This window comes from Octopus bimaculoides, chromosome 9, assembly GCF_046866305.1.
Source record: "Octopus bimaculoides isolate indiv1 chromosome 9, ASM4686630v1, whole genome shotgun sequence".
NCBI lineage: Eukaryota > Metazoa > Mollusca > Cephalopoda > Octopoda > Octopodidae > Octopus > Octopus bimaculoides.
The window spans coordinates 44,372,778-44,387,777 of NC_142936.1; the positions used below are offsets into that span (position 1 = coordinate 44,372,778).

The 15,000-nt window shown below is 36.2% G+C and overlaps 4 non-coding genes and 1 pseudogene across 4 annotated transcripts; 1 reads left to right on the plus strand and 4 right to left on the minus strand.

The window, feature by feature from the left end:
- The first annotated feature begins 1,716 nt into the window (after nucleotides 1-1,716).
- On the plus strand, nucleotides 1,717-2,659 carry LOC149134102 (G2/mitotic-specific cyclin-B3 pseudogene; annotated as a pseudogene).
- A 425-nt stretch (nucleotides 2,660-3,084) lies between these two features.
- Nucleotides 3,085-3,176, minus strand: Trnak-uuu (transfer RNA lysine (anticodon UUU)). Its single transcript is given in 2 exon segments — nucleotides 3,085-3,120; nucleotides 3,140-3,176. It is a non-coding gene; the product is annotated as a tRNA-Lys (tRNA).
- A 1,940-nt stretch (nucleotides 3,177-5,116) lies between these two features.
- On the minus strand, nucleotides 5,117-5,208 carry Trnak-uuu (transfer RNA lysine (anticodon UUU)). The gene is given in 2 exon segments: nucleotides 5,117-5,152; nucleotides 5,172-5,208. It is a non-coding gene; the product is annotated as a tRNA-Lys (tRNA).
- A 2,809-nt stretch (nucleotides 5,209-8,017) lies between these two features.
- Trnak-uuu (transfer RNA lysine (anticodon UUU)) lies at nucleotides 8,018-8,109 on the minus strand. The gene is given in 2 exon segments: nucleotides 8,018-8,053; nucleotides 8,073-8,109. It is a non-coding gene; the product is annotated as a tRNA-Lys (tRNA).
- Nucleotides 8,110-10,045: 1,936 nt separating this feature from the next.
- On the minus strand, nucleotides 10,046-10,137 carry Trnak-uuu (transfer RNA lysine (anticodon UUU)). Its single transcript is given in 2 exon segments — nucleotides 10,046-10,081; nucleotides 10,101-10,137. It is a non-coding gene; the product is annotated as a tRNA-Lys (tRNA).
- Nucleotides 10,138-15,000: the final 4,863 nt, after the last annotated feature.

Here is a 15,000-nt window from a genome sequence, read left to right on the forward strand (position 1 = left end):
GTACTTCTATATGTAAACCATGTTGGCAAAATAACATAGTCTGCCATGGACACCTGTGCTTTGGTTCTTTCTTTCTTTTTCTTTTCTTCCTTTTTTTGTCACTTTTGCTATGAATTAAATTAATGAATTCAACGGGATACACCGTCTGCAAGTAGTTGGGTTCAGCATATTATCCTCCATTTATTTAATTGTTACACACACACACACACACACACACACACACACACACACACACACACACACACACATATATATATATATATATATATATTTATATATATAAACAAATAGTAAATGAGTATATGCATATATACGTACAGGTATGTGCATACCGACATCCACCTGTATGTATAGGTGCATATCTGGGTACAGGACATTGCAAACAAAACGTAGACGAGAAAACACACAAGCCACATAGAGAACATTCTACTTCATCAGCTACCCCCGTTTTAACACCGGCGTTTCGAAGAGCTAGGCAGGACGCATCGTTAAAACGGCTCTTCCCATGGACCGCAAATTAAATTTGTATACACAAATTAAATCTTGCCATGGAGGAATGTAGTGGCGGACAAAAAAACAAGACAGGAAAACAAACAGAAAAGGCTTTACGGCCAGACGAGAAAAATTATGTGTGTATGAATGCTGTGAGGCACGAACTTGAAAGTAGGGACGAATTAGCTCGCATACATGTATATATATGTATGTATATATATATATATATATATATATATATATATATATATATATATATATATATATATATATATATGCGAGTAAAAATAAATACAAAAAAGGTGGGGTTTTTTTGTATGATTGTGTATAGAGGAATATATTATTTTGTTTAAAAGAGTTCCAACACTGTCTGTTTTTTATGTTTTATTTATATTCCTGCAGAACTAATGCGGGGTGTAGAATATGGAATATACAATATATAATATAATATACAATATACAATATAAAATAAAATAAAATAAAAATGGATGGCACCATGAAAGAAAGTATTGAATGTAGATGAAATACTGAGTGTTCAATATAAAGGATCAAATATATAAATATATAAATATAAATATAAATATATAAAGGCGACTCGAGTTTCAGGGCTATTTCCCTTCGTCATGGCCGGTATGACAGACTTTAACAGACAGTCTGTTAAAGTCTGTCATACCGGCCATGACGAAGGGAAATAGCCCTGAAACTCGAGTCGCCTTTATATATTTATATTTATATTTATATATTTATATATTTGATCCTTTATATTGAACACTCAATATTTCATCTACATTCAATACTTTCTTTCATGGTGCCATCCATTTTTATTTTATTTTATTTTATATTGTATATTGTATATTATATTATATATTGTATATTCCATATTCTACACCCCACATTAGTTCTGCAGGAATATAAATAAAACATAAAAAACAGACAGTGTTGGAACTCTTTTAAACAAAATAATATATATATATATATATACATATATATATATATATATATATATATATATATATATATATATATATATATATATATATATATATATATATATATATATATATATATATATATATATATATATATATATATATACATATATATATATAGAGAGAGAGAGATTTACGGAGATGTACTTGCATAGCAAGTGACCTGATTTGAGATCGTGTGCTGGAACGAAAACAATTGCAGCGTGGAATGTGTTTATAAGCCATTTAAAATAACACAAAATCTTCTACAGTTATAATAATTGATCTAGAACCACCAAAAGTTGAAGAACCAGAAGTACCAAAGGTTGATTACGACCAGAAGTACCAAAATACCAGATGAGATAAAGAACATATGAAAGATCCTTTCTGGGAAGCAATATTCCTAAAGATATTTTTGATTACTAAAAAGAACAAGAGTGTAAATTTTCTGTACCAGATTACATGTCCAGTAAACCAAAACTGATATTACAAGTGAAATGAGAACCATTCTTATGGACTGGTTGGTTGAAGTTCAGACTAATTTTGAATTATATCATGAAACGCTCTACCTTGCTGCCAAGCTTGTTTATATGTCTCTCTCTAAAGTCACTATCAAACGTGCACATCTTCAACTTGTGGGGACTGCTGCAATGTTTATTGCCTTTAAATATGATGAACGCATTCTTCCACAATGTGATGATTTCTTGTATATGTGTGACAATGCTTATTCAATGGAGAAACTATTTGATATGGAGAAGAAAACTTTTGTTGCTGTGGACTTTCGATTGGGTATCGCTCTCTCTTATCGATTTATTCGGCGCTATTGAAAGGTTGCTAATTTTGAAACCAAATCGCTGGCACTAGTCTTTTACATACATGAATTATCACTTCTGGACTACAGTTTTGCTTATGAAAAAGAATCTTTGAAGGCAGCTGATTGTTTGAGGTTGGCGTTAAAGATGGAGACTCTTGAATGGAATGCTATACTAACTCATCACTCTGGTTAATCTGAAGAAGAAGCAAAGAAAATGGCTAAGAAACTTAATTATATGTTGTTACATCCTGTAACAGGCTCTAATGCCCGGTGGCCTATAATCTCTGTTCAAAGAAAGGTTATAGGCCACCGACCAATAAAGAGAAGTTATAAGCCACGGTCCATTAGGATCAAACGAGATGTGTGGAAAGTAAGCGCCTTATGAACGCGAAACATTGGGTAATTCTGTGAACCTGCCATAACCAACATTCTGTGAATACTCTACTGGTGTATAACTTTGAATGTGCTTTCTTTCGGGTTTATGATTTACTGGCGACATATCTCTGTGTGTGAACGTGTGTGTGTGTGTGTGTGTGTGTGTGTGTGTGTGTGTGTGTGTGTGTGTGTGTGTGTCTGTGTGTGTGTGTGTTTGTCTGTATATATACATATATACCTAAGCACGTTAGTAGATTACGATGTAGATAGCCGCTCATTTGAAAAAACATGAACAATATACATACAATGAAGAAAAGTTAAATAAACAGACGTGAATGAATTCATCGTAAAACTTCAGACGAAATTATAGCCTCCCGAAAAAGAGAAATGACACAATAAAGTGAAAAGAATATTCGATAATGCAAAAAATGTTTGCGCCCGCAGAGGGACTCGAACCCGCGACACTCAGATTACTTCTAAGGTTGACCTATAAAAGTCTGATGCTCTACCGACTGAGCTATGCGGGCGTACAGCTGATTGCTTGTCACATTATCTATAGAAGCAAAGTTGATACAACCTTTCTTTTTGTATTGCAGTTTGATGACAATTCATTGAGCGTCTATTGTTTATGCCAAACTGAAGTACAAATACATAATAAGGTTCATGTATGTTTAATGTCTCACCAATTAATTTTTCCACTTGTGTGGGTTAGCTTTTTTGAAAGAAAACTATTTAAACTTAGAAAATCGAAAACCTGGTAACGACAGTTCTTAATTTGAATGAATGACGAAATATATACATGGCAGCTTGACCTTATCGATACAATAACCAAACGACAGCTCAATCTTAAAATGGACTAAAACGCGATGAAAGGGCAGAAAAGCGAAACTTTCATTTAAGCGCGATTAACATCTTAAAACAGCAAGTGAGGGAGTTAACTACTTAAAAATCAATTAACTGAAATTTTGGGGAAATATGGTTGTCAACTTTCTGTTCTATTAAAATGTTAGGGTACGAACTTGGAGAGATTTCGCGGCTGTTAATTGTAGATCGCTCGACTTCCAAGATATTTCGTTTTTTGCTTCCAGAGTTATCAAACATCTCTAAAAGCGCCACATATCCAACTATGTTGAATACAAAATAAGTTTCGAACAACTCAAGCGCAATTTCAATCGATGCTTTTCCAACATTATTCCTTTTCAGATAAAATCGGTATATACATACATGCATACATATATATCTGTAATATAAATTGAAGTTGGCCGACCGTTGTATTCTTTCTTGTCTTGAAGTTCACGGCCAAACGGCTAGGTGGATTCGCGTAAAAAATTGAACACATGTGGAGACGGGTGCATAGATTGGAACGCGCTTTCTATTTTTTCCTAGCCCCCATACTTACAGAGAAAATCGATTAAAACAACCTGCGTTCGTTCGTGCGTGCGTGCGTGTATGTGAATGTGTGTCACTGAAGCCATTCATACATATATACATATTAATAAATAAATAAACTGGATGATAAATTTCAGTTATCTCTCTCTCTCTCTCTCTCTCTCTCTCTCTCTCTCTCTCTCTCTCTCTCTCTCGTTCTTTCTTTCTCTCCCTCTCTCATATACACATACACCATCAACATTACTAACTATGTCGCGCACACCCCATCAAACATACACACTTACACACACACACACAGACATACGCACGCACATCAATTCTCCCTTCTCACAACAACTTCAAAAGAAGTTTAGTCATAAAAATGTCCATGTATCTTCATTCGACGCCCACTTCAAAAGATCGCCTTTCCTTTTCTCTTGTCCAGCGATTGATCGAGAGATAAAACGCAAACCAATTCTTGCTAAATGCAAAACTCCCGCCAAAAATACACACACATACATACACAAACGGACATTTCATGTCTTTCAGTTTCTCTGGATGGAATATCACCATCTCATTCGCTGTACATCTTAAGCGAAGTCCAGTCTGTTGCTAGAATTGAGGCCACGTCTCGGGTTTTCCTTTCTTCCTCTCTTCCATGAATTTCGGAGGAAATTTAGAAGCAATGTGTGTAAAGTAAGCGCCTTATCAATGCGACACCCTGGGTAACCGTGAACCTGCCATAATATTTTGTGAATACTCTACTGGTGTATAACATTGTATGTGCTTCCTTTCGGATTTATGATTTACTGGGGACATACCTCTGTGTGTGAATGTGTGTGCGTCTGTGTCTGTGTACATACATATGTGCGTATATATATATATATATATATATATATATTCTTAAGCACGTTAGTAGGCCGGTATGTACACAGCCTCACATTTGAGAAAACATAAACAATATACACACAATGAAAAAAACCTAATAAACAGACGTGAATGAATTCATCGTAAGACTTCAGACGAAATTATAGCCTCACGGGAGAGATAAACGACTCAATGAAGTAAAAACAATATTCAATAAAGCAAAAATAATTTACGCCCGCAGAGGGACTCGAACCCGCGACCCTCAGATTACTTCTAAGGTTGATCTATAAAAGTCTGATGCTCTACCGACTGAGCTATGCGGGCGGACAACTATTCCGATTTCATATTATCTATAAAAGCAAAATTGATAAAAAGTTTCTTTTTGTATTGCAGTGTGTTGACGATTCATTGAGCGTCTATTGTTCATGACAAACTGAGGTACATATATATAATAATGTTCAGGTGTGCCTTATGTCTCACCGATTAATTCTGCCACTTAAATGGGTTTGCATTTTCGAAAGGAACGCTATTTAGTACTGAGGGAAAGCAGAGCCCATCAGCTCTCACAGGATTTCATACGATCTTGTGAGAGCTCAAGGGAAAAATGGGGAAAACTGTAAGTGGAGAGAACCGGAGTTGTTCCAGAATTCTTGCAATAGAGTGGAAACACAAAGTACGAAATGGTGATATTAATTCGTGCAACGACTCAACTCTGATAACTTTGTAGGACGTGAAGTGATTTAAACTTAGAAAATATATGTATATATATATATATATACATATATATATATATACATATATATATATATCTTGTGACCGCCAAGCACACACGAGCATTCCTCGTCCCGTTTCATTCCAGTTCGTGCTTCACAGCATTCCATATACACATACTTTTTCACGTCTGGCCGTATAGCCTTCTTTGTTTGTTTATTTCACTGTTTCGTTTTCCTTTCTTGTTTTTTGTCCGCCAGTATATTCCTCCATGGAACAAATTTAATTTGCGTCCGTGGGAAGAGCCATTGCAACGATGCGTCCTGCCCTAACTCTTCAAAACGCCAGTGTTATAATGGTGCCAGCTGATGAAGGAAATGTTCTCTATGTGGCCTGTGTGTTTTCTCTACTCTGTTTATCATTTTGTCTACGTTTTTTTGCAACGTCCTGTACCCAGATATGCATCTATATATACATGTAGATGAAGGTATGTAAATACATGTACATATATATGCATATACTCATATACTATTTATATATATATATGTATATATATATATATATATATATATATATATATATATATATATATATATATATATATATATATATATATATATATATATACTCTTTACTCTTTTTACTCTTTTACTTGTTTCAGTGATTTGAAACAAGTAAATGCTGGAGCACCGCCTTTAGTCGAGTAAATCGACCCCACGACTTATTCTTTGTAAGCCTAGTACTTATCGGTTCTCTTTTGCCGGACCGCTAAGTTACGGGGACGTAAACACACCACCATCGGTTGTCAAGCGATGTTGGGGGGGGGGACAAACAAAGACACACAAACATACACACACACACATATATACATATATACGTATATACAACGGGCTTCTTTCAGTTTCCGTCTACCAAATCCACTCACAAGGCTTTGGTCGGCTTGAGGCTATAGTAGAAGACACTTGCCCAAGATGCCACGCAGTGGGAATGAACCCGGAACCATGTGGTTGGTAAGCAAGCTACTTACCACACAGCATATATAGGTACAGGACATCAAAGAACGTCAACAATATCAGAAACTAGAACATAAAAAAAAGACTTAGAAAACGAATTTTTTTTAGAATAACGAAAGAAACAAATAGAGACGAGACAGGCAAGATAAAGAATATTGTCTTTATCGGTTGTCCCTTGTTTTATCTACTCCGTGTTTTGAGTGTAGGGACAAGATGCGACTTCGTTAAAACAGTCCTTCGCGCAAACCAAAGTAAATTAAATTTGGGATTTTTTGCGGTAACAAATTCGTAACAAAAAACAGGACAATATAAATGTGTGTGCGTGTGTGTGTATATATATACATATATATATATATATATATATATATATATATATATATATATATATATATATATATATATATATATATATATATATATATATATATATATATATATATATCTACCTACTCATGGGACCGGCCTCTCCTTCCACCGTGATGATTTCTTGCATATGTGTGACAATGCTTATTCAATGGAGAAACTATTTGATATGGAGAAGAAAACTTTTGTTGCTGTGGACTTTCGATTGGGTATCCCTCTCTCTTATCGATTTCTTCGGCGCTATTGAAAGGTTGCTAATTTTGAAACCAAAACGCTGGCACTAGTCTTTTACATACATGAATTATCACTTCTGGACTACAGTTTTGCTTATGAAAAAGAATCTTTGAAGGCAGCTGGTTGTTTGAGGTTGGCATTGAAGATGGAGACTCTTGAATGGAATGCTATACTAACTCATCACTCTGGTTAATCTGAAGAAGAAGCAAAGAAAATGGCTAAGAAACTTAATTATATGTTGTTACATCCTGTAACAGGCTCTAATGCCCGGTGGCCTATAATCTCTGTTCAAAGAAAGGTTATAGGCCACCGACCATTAAAGAGAAGTTATAAGTCACGGTCCATTAGGATCAAACGAGATGTGTGGAAAGTAAGCGCCTTATGAACGCGAAACATTGGGTAATTCTGTGAACCTGCCATAACTAACATTCTGTGAATACTCTACTGGTGTATAACTTTGAATGTGCTTTCTTTCAGGTTTATGATTTACTGGCGACATATCTCTGTGTGTGAACGTGTGTGTGTGTGTGTGTGTGTGTGTGTGTGTGTGTGTGTGTGTGTGTGTGTGTGTGTGTCTGTGTGTGTGTGTGTTTGTCTGTATATATACATATATACCTAAGCACGTTAGTAGATTACGATGTAGATAGCCGCTCATTTGAAAAAACATGAACAATATACATACAATGAAGAAAAGTTAAATAAACAGACGTGAATGAATTCATCGTAAAACTTCAGACGAAATTATAGCCTCCCGAAAAAGAGAAATGACACAATAAAGTGAAAAGAATATTCGATAATGCAAAAAATGTTTGCGCCCGCAGAGGGACTCGAACCCGCGACCCTCAGATTACTTCTAAGGTTGACCTATAAAAGTCTGATGCTCTACCGACTGAGCTATGCGGGCGTACAGCTGATTGCTTGTCACATTATCTATAGAAGCAAAGTTGATACAACCTTTCTTTTTGTATTGCAGTTTGATGACAATTCATTGAGCGTCTATTGTTTATGCCAAACTGAAGTACAAATACATAATAAGGTTCATGTATGTTTAATGTCTCACCAATTAATTTTTCCACTTGTGTGGGTTAGCTTTTTTGAAAGAAAACTATTTAAACTTAGAAAATCGAAAACCTGGTAACGACAGTTCTTAATTTGAATGAATGACGAAATATATACATGGCAGCTTGACCTTATCGATACAATAACCAAACGACAGCTCAATCTTAAAATGGACTAAAACGCGATGAAAGGGCAGAAAAGCGAAACTTTCATTTAAGCGCGATTAACATCTTAAAACAGCAAGTGAGGGAGTTAACTACTTAAAAATCAATTAACTGAAATTTTGGGGAAATATGGTTGTCAACTTTCTGTTCTATTAAAATGTTAGGGTACGAACTTGGAGAGATTTCGCGGCTGTTAATTGTAGATCGCTCGACTTCCAAGATATTTCGTTTTTTGCTTCCAGAGTTATCAAACATCTCTAAAAGCGCCACATATCCAACTATGTTGAATACAAAATAAGTTTCGAACAACTCAAGCGCAATTTCAATCGATGCTTTTCCAACATTATTCCTTTTCAGATAAAATCGGTATATACATACATGCATACATATATATCTGTAATATAAATTGAAGTTGGCCGACCGTTGTATTCTTTCTTGTCTTGAAGTTCACGGCCAAACGGCTAGGTGGATTCGCGTAAAAAATTGAACACATGTGGAGACGGGTGCATAGATTGGAACGCGCTTTCTATTTTTTCCTAGCCCCCATACTTACAGAGAAAATCGATTAAAACAACCTGCGTTCGTTCGTGCGTGCGTGCGTGTATGTGAATGTGTGTCACTGAAGCCATTCATACATATATACATATTAATAAATAAATAAACTGGATGATAAATTTCAGTTATCTCTCTCTCTCTCTCTCTCTCTCTCTCTCTCTCTCTCTCTCTCTCTCTCGTTCTTTCTTTCTCTCCCTCTCTCATATACACATACACCATCAACATTACTAACTATGTCGCGCACACCCCATCAAACATACACACTTACACACACACACACAGACATACGCACGCACATCAATTCTCCCTTCTCACAACAACTTCAAAAGAAGTTCAGTCATAAAAATGTCCATGTATCTTCATTCGACGCCCACTTCAAAAGATCGCCTTTCCTTTTCTCTTGTCCAGCGATTGATCGAGAGATAAAACGCAAACCAATTCTTGCTAAATGCAAAACTCCCGCCAAAAATACACACACATACATACACAAACGGACATTTCATGTCTTTCAGTTTCTCTGGATGGAATATCACCATCTCATTCGCTGTACATCTTAAGCGAAGTCCAGTCTGTTGCTAGAATTGAGGCCACGTCTCGGGTTTTCCTTTCTTCCTCTCTTCCATGAATTTCGGAGGAAATTTAGAAGCAATGTGTGTAAAGTAAGCGCCTTATCAATGCGACACCCTGGGTAACCGTGAACCTGCCATAATATTTTGTGAATACTCTACTGGTGTATAACATTGTATGTGCTTCCTTTCGGATTTATGATTTACTGGGGACATACCTCTGTGTGTGAATGTGTGTGCGTCTGTGTCTGTGTACATACATATGTGCGTATATATATATATATATATATATATATATTCTTAAGCACGTTAGTAGGCCGGTATGTACACAGCCTCACATTTGAGAAAACATAAACAATATACACACAATGAAAAAAACCTAATAAACAGACGTGAATGAATTCATCGTAAGACTTCAGACGAAATTATAGCCTCACGGGAGAGATAAACGACTCAATGAAGTAAAAACAATATTCAATAAAGCAAAAATAATTTACGCCCGCAGAGGGACTCGAACCCGCGACCCTCAGATTACTTCTAAGGTTGATCTATAAAAGTCTGATGCTCTACCGACTGAGCTATGCGGGCGGACAACTATTCCGATTTCATATTATCTATAAAAGCAAAATTGATAAAAAGTTTCTTTTTGTATTGCAGTGTGTTGACGATTCATTGAGCGTCTATTGTTCATGACAAACTGAGGTACATATATATAATAATGTTCAGGTGTGCCTTATGTCTCACCGATTAATTCTGCCACTTAAATGGGTTTGCATTTTCGAAAGGAACGCTATTTAGTACTGAGGGAAAGCAGAGCCCATCAGCTCTCACAGGATTTCATACGATCTTGTGAGAGCTCAAGGGAAAAATGGGGAAAACTGTAAGTGGAGAGAACCGGAGTTGTTCCAGAATTCTTGCAATAGAGTGGAAACACAAAGTACGAAATGGTGATATTAATTCGTGCAACGACTCAACTCTGATAACTTTGTAGGACGTGAAGTGATTTAAACTTAGAAAATATATGTATATATATATATATATACATATATATATATATACATATATATATATATCTTGTGACCGCCAAGCACACACGAGCATTCCTCGTCCCGTTTCATTCCAGTTCGTGCTTCACAGCATTCCATATACACATACTTTTTCACGTCTGGCCGTATAGCCTTCTTTGTTTGTTTATTTCACTGTTTCGTTTTCCTTTCTTGTTTTTTGTCCGCCAGTATATTCCTCCATGGAACAAATTTAATTTGCGTCCGTGGGAAGAGCCATTGCAACGATGCGTCCTGCCCTAACTCTTCAAAACGCCAGTGTTATAATGGTGCCAGCTGATGAAGGAAATGTTCTCTATGTGGCCTGTGTGTTTTCTCTACTCTGTTTATCATTTTGTCTACGTTTTTTTGCAACGTCCTGTACCCAGATATGCATCTATATATACATGTAGATGAAGGTATGTAAATACATGTACATATATATGCATATACTCATATACTATTTATATATATATATGTATATATATATATATATATATATATATATATATATATATATATATATATATATATATATATATATATATATATATATATATATATATATATATATATACTCTTTACTCTTTTTACTCTTTTACTTGTTTCAGTGATTTGAAACAAGTAAATGCTGGAGCACCGCCTTTAGTCGAGTAAATCGACCCCACGACTTATTCTTTGTAAGCCTAGTACTTATCGGTTCTCTTTTGCCGGACCGCTAAGTTACGGGGACGTAAACACACCACCATCGGTTGTCAAGCGATGTTGGGGGGGGGGACAAACAAAGACACACAAACATACACACACACACATATATACATATATACGTATATACAACGGGCTTCTTTCAGTTTCCGTCTACCAAATCCACTCACAAGTCTTTGGTCGGCTTGAGGCTATAGTAGAAGACACTTGCCCAAGATGCCACGCAGTGGGAATGAACCCGGAACCATGTGGTTGGTAAGCAAGCTACTTACCACACAGCATATATAGGTACAGGACATCAAAGAACGTCAACAATATCAGAAACTAGAACATAAAAAAAAGACTTAGAAAACGAATTTTTTTTAGAATAACGAAAGAAACAAATAGAGACGAGACAGGCAAGATAAAGAATATTGTCTTTATCGGTTGTCCCTTGTTTTATCTACTCCGTGTTTTGAGTGTAGGGACAAGATGCGACTTCGTTAAAACAGTCCTTCGCGCAAACCAAAGTAAATTAAATTTGGGATTTTTTGCGGTAACAAATTCGTAACAAAAAACAGGACAATATAAATGTGTGTGCGTGTGTGTGTATATATATACATATATATATATATATATATATATATATATATATATATATATATATATATATATATATATATATATATATATATATATATATATATCTACCTACTCATGGGACCGGCCTCTCCTTCCACTGTGATGATTTCTTGCATATGTGTGACAATGCTTATTCAATGGAGAAACTATTTGATATGGAGAAGAAAACTTTTGTTGCTGTGGACTTTCGATTGGGTATCCCTCTCTCTTATCGATTTCTTCGGCGCTATTGAAAGGTTGCTAATTTTGAAACCAAAACGCTGGCACTAGTCTTTTACATACATGAATTATCACTTCTGGACTACAGTTTTGCTTATGAAAAAGAATCTTTGAAGGCAGCTGGTTGTTTGAGGTTGGCATTGAAGATGGAGACTCTTGAATGGAATGCTATACTAACTCATCACTCTGGTTAATCTGAAGAAGAAGCAAAGAAAATGGCTAAGAAACTTAATTATATGTTGTTACATCCTGTAACAGGCTCTAATGCCCGGTGGCCTATAATCTCTGTTCAAAGAAAGGTTATAGGCCACCGACCATTAAAGAGAAGTTATAAGTCACGGTCCATTAGGATCAAACGAGATGTGTGGAAAGTAAGCGCCTTATGAACGCGAAACATTGGGTAATTCTGTGAACCTGCCATAACTAACATTCTGTGAATACTCTACTGGTGTATAACTTTGAATGTGCTTTCTTTCAGGTTTATGATTTACTGGCGACATATCTCTGTGTGTGAATGTGTGTGTGTATGTGTGTGTGTGTGTGTGTGTGTGTGTGTGTGTGTGTTTGTCTGTATATATACATATATACCTAAGCACGTTAGTAGATTACGATGTAGATAGCCGCTCATTTGAAAAAACATGAACAATATACATACAAAGAAAAAAAGTTAAATAAACAGACGTGAATGAATTCATCGTAAAACCTCAGACGAAATTATAGCCTCCCTAAAAAGAGAAATGACACAATAAAGTGAAAAGAATATTCAATAATGCAAGAAAGGTCTACGCCCGCAGGGGAACTCGAACTCGCGAACCTCAGATTACTTCTTACGTTGACCTATAAAAGTCTGATGCTCTACCGACTGAGCTATGCGGGCGTACAGCTGGTTGCTTGTCACATTATCTATAAAAGCAAAGTTGATACAACCCCTTCTTTTTGCATTGCAGTTTGATGACAATTCATCGAGCGTCTATTGGTTATGCCAAACTGAAGTACAAATACATACACACTAACACACACACACACACACACACACACAGACATACGCAAGCACATCAATTCTCCCTTCTCACCACAACTTCGAAAGACGTTCAGGTATAAAAATGTCCATGTGTCTTCATTCGACACCCACTTCAAAAGATCGCCTTTCCTTTTCTCTTGTCCAGCCATTGATCGAGAGATAAAACACAAACCAATTCTTGTTAAATGCAAAACTCCCGCCAAATATACACACACATACACACACACGGACATTTCATGTCTTTCAGTTTCTCTGGATGGAATATCACCAATATTCAATAATGCAAAAAAGGTTTACGCCCGCAGATGGACTCGAACCCGCGATCCTCAAATTACTTCTAATGTTGATCTATAAAAGTCTGATTCTCTACCGACTGAGCTACGCGGGCGGACAACAAACCGGATCTCATATTATCTATAAAAGCAAAGTTGATAAAAAAGGATTTTTTTTTTTTGTATTGTGATGACGATTCATTGAGCGTCCATTGTTTATGACAAACTGAGGTACATATATATTATAATGTTCAGGTTTGTCTTATCGATTAATTCTACCACTTAGATGGATTTGTATTTTCGAAAGGAACACTATTTAGTACTGAGGGAAAGCAGAACCCATCTCCTCTCATAGGATATCATACGATCTTGTGAGAGATCAAGGGAAAAATGGGGAAAACCGTCAGTGGAGAATCCCGGAGATGTTCCTGAATTCTTGCAAAAGAGTGGAAACACAAACTACGAGATGGTGATATTAATTCGTTCAACGGCTCAACTCTGACAACTTTGTAGGACGTGAAGTGGTTTAAACTTAGAAAATTCATGCATATATATATATATATATATATATATATATATATATATATATATATAATAATATAAATAATACACAAATATATACATATATACATACATACATGTATATACGTACATGCATATGTGTATATACATGCATATGGGTACAGGACATCAAAAAACGTCAACAATATCAGAAACGAGAACATAAAAAACAGAAAACGAATTTTTTTTAGTACAACGAAAGAAACAAATAGAAGAACGAGACAAAGACGATAAAGAATATTCCCTTCATCAGTTGTCCCCTATTTCATCTACTCCGCGTTTTGAAGGTAGGGACAAGACGCGACTTCGTTAAAACAGTCCTTCGACCAAAGCAAATGATATATGTCTGTGTGTGTGTGTGTGTGTGTGTGTGTGTGTGTGTGTGTGTGTGTGTGTGTGTGTGTGTGTGTGTGTGTGTACCTATTCATTGGATCGGCCTCTCTTTCCCCTTTGTCATCAGAGGATCCAATCAAACCCCGGACATCCCATATGTGACGCAGCATTTCATTCATTGATATGTTATTCCCAGTACTGATTGCGGTCGCGTTTGTGCACCGAGCATTAGGGGGCTTACCCCACATTTCCTCTCCCATCTGCACAGATTCAACCTCTTCCACTTCGGCCTGTTCCAGCGCCAAGCTAGGGTGTCCCTATTCGTACCGGAATATGGCACTTTCGAGATTGACTCTTCAGGTTCACTTACAGTGGGTGACATCTTGCATCAGAGGACTACCTCCATGGGACATTAGAGCATTCTCATTGGTACATTCTCATTGGTACATTCTGATTGTTTGCGCTGTGAGTTCAAATACCGTTTTATCTTACATCAATGGTAGAGTTAATCCGTCACTGGATGGAATATCACCATCTCATACTCTGTACATCTTAAGCGAAGTCCAGTCTCTTGCTAGAATTGAGGCCACGTCTCGGGTTTTCCTTTCTTCCTCTCTTCCATGAATTTCGGAGGAAATTTAGAAGTAATGTGTGTAAAGTAAGCGCCTTATCAATG